The sequence below is a fragment of the Neomonachus schauinslandi genome, chromosome 3, assembly GCF_002201575.2.
Source record: "Neomonachus schauinslandi chromosome 3, ASM220157v2, whole genome shotgun sequence".
In the NCBI taxonomy this organism is placed as follows: domain Eukaryota; kingdom Metazoa; phylum Chordata; class Mammalia; order Carnivora; family Phocidae; genus Neomonachus; species Neomonachus schauinslandi.
The window spans coordinates 68,693,586-68,696,178 of NC_058405.1; the positions used below are offsets into that span (position 1 = coordinate 68,693,586).

At 40.8% G+C, this 2,593-nt stretch overlaps 1 pseudogene; it reads right to left on the reverse strand.

Annotated features, from left to right (window-relative positions):
• Positions 1 to 473: 473 nt before the first annotated feature.
• On the reverse strand, positions 474 to 1,036 carry LOC110570293 (annotated as a pseudogene).
• Positions 1,037 to 2,593: the final 1,557 nt, after the last annotated feature.

Genomic DNA, 2,593 nt, shown 5'->3' on the forward strand with positions numbered 1-2,593 from the left:
AAGCGTCTTCAAAATATCATAGAACTTTACTGATTATATAAACTGGATTAATAATGAAATCATGAAAATTAAACCAAAAGAGAAAAGGTAGTGTTTTATTTTCTTTTTTTGAGTTAAGATATTTATTAGTGTTTATACAAACAAGCTGCACTCACTAATTCAAAAACAGGAGGGTTTTTTCCTCAGTAAGAGTAGTCTTTAACAGGACTCTATTTGAATAAGAATGCCATACCAATAGAATATATCCTGAACACAAGAAAGCAAGGAAGGATGTTACATTACACAGAACAGACGTTCAGTTGGTTCAATCACGGTGAGTTACCCTTCCAACCGAATACTTATTTTTTATATTTATTACACATACTGCAGTCAGTTCAGTGTATGCCAACAATCACATGGTTTTAATATTTAGTAGCATGAAGCACACTTAACTGTTTCCAAAGGGATATGTGAGGTGGTGTTCCTCTCAGGGGCAGAAGTGACCGAGTTACTGTCTGTTCTTTAGTGTTCCAACTAACCATTTCATTGCCTCATTGAGGCCAGTACCTTTGGTTGCTGAAGTTTTGAATATTTGCCATTTCTGGTCCTTCAGTGTAGGTAACCCAGGTGAACTTGCCATCTCTGAGGGAGTCATGGCCTGCTCCATGCCCTGCTCATTTGCAAACACCATCAGAATGGCTTTTCTCAGCTCTTCTTCCTCCAACATGGCAGTTAACTCTGATTTGGGAATGCCAATTTGGTCTCGGGACATGACTGCCTACTACAGAAATGACTGCATCTGTGTTTGAAGAATAACATCTCCAGTATGGCCTGATACTTGTCTGTCCTCCTCGATCCCAGACTTGGGATTCAAGGTTCTTGTATGTTACCATCCCAACATGAAATCCAATAGTAGGAATAGTAGTAACCACTCGTCCAACCTACAATCTGTATAAAATGATAGTTTTTCTTGCTCCATTCAATCCCAAAATTAAAGTCCCCATTTCCTGGGTTTCAACCAAGACTGGAAAAAAATACTTGAGAAAAAGCCACCCATGATGAACCGACCATCCGCCCTTGTTGATGGTCAGAGACAGGCTCCAGCCTCGGCAGCAACTCCTATCTGAGCCTCGGCCCTGCCACTTCTGCTCACCTTGGCCTCCAGCTCCAAAGCAGCTCCCTTGGAAGTCAGGTCCACCAGCAGCTTCCTTATGGGACTCCCGGCGAGGATGACGGGCCGCGGCGACTATGCATCAGGATCAGCGACCTCAGAAAAGGTAGTGTTTTAAAATAGGTTTAGAAATAAGGCTGTATAATAAGGCTAGAAACATATACTAGCTGGATTCATACACTGACTAGAAAGACTCAGAATCATTCACTAATTTTCCCAAGACAGTGCAATCAATACGTGATGGATCATGTTTTGAACATGAGAGCTCATGCTCTTCCCTCTTTCCCAAAACACCTGTCATTGTCTGTTTGTTCTGTCTTCATTCATTGATCACATATTATTATAAAACACTGGGGGGTACAGAGGTGTACCTGACAGTCAATTCTATTTTATTTCCACAAACTTTATTAGAGTGCTTAAAATGAGTTCTTCTTCTGTATGAAGTAGCCCTGACTTATGGCAATGGCCCAAGCCCAGCCTTATCCCCAAGGGGCTGAGGGGTGGGGTGGGGGGGGTCATGGATAGAGGAGGAGACAGAGACAGATAAACAAACAACAATCCAGTATGTGGTGTGCCCGCTCAATGGTACAAATGAGAAGTTTGGGTGACGTGATTCTAAAGGTTCTTTCCAGGAATGATTACTTTGTGACTCACTATTATCTGTACCATGTAGTAGCACCAGCTTTTCTGTGAAATGTTTATGCTACTATTAAATATTATTTAACTTCTGTATGATTTAATTTTTTATAAAGTTCAAATCTTGCATCCCAAACTAGATTTGAAGTTTCTTAAGGCAAAGACTGTTCTTACCTTTTTTGCTTCCCTAGCAAAAGTCAGAACTCAGTAACTATAGATTCACTGACGATGAATGTAAATTACTTTCAAATAAACAGATATCCATGCTCTTTCCTCTTTCTATTTTGCCTTCCCCATATACTAAATACTGGTGATGCAGAGTATTTATGTCTGGAGAGGTTGCTGGCTGGGATGGTGTCCCTTTCTCTCCCTATACTTGTTTTATAAGCTTAAGCCTTTAAAAAAAAAAAAAGGTACTTAATAGCATGAGGAAATTACACTATTAAGTGAAAAAGAGCAGAATACAAAATAGTATACATGGAATATATCCCAATTTGAATAGAGAAATGGGAGGAAGAAACACATAATTGGAACATCTAAGACATCAGCAACCTGCAAGTACAAATGCTGTCCCTAGTATTTATATGCCAGAATTTCTGTTCTTGCTCCCCCCTGCACATGCAGAACATGGGACTCCCCTTTAAAAGTTCCTCCAGAAGGGACCCCCGCAGGGGCTCGTATTTGACTCTCAGGTGCAGACACTAAATGGGACCAGCATGTTCTCCTGCCCCTGTACCCCAGACACTCTCCACTCCTGGTGAAGCCACATGAAGGGCTAATAATGCCCACCAGGAAAATATTAAGACT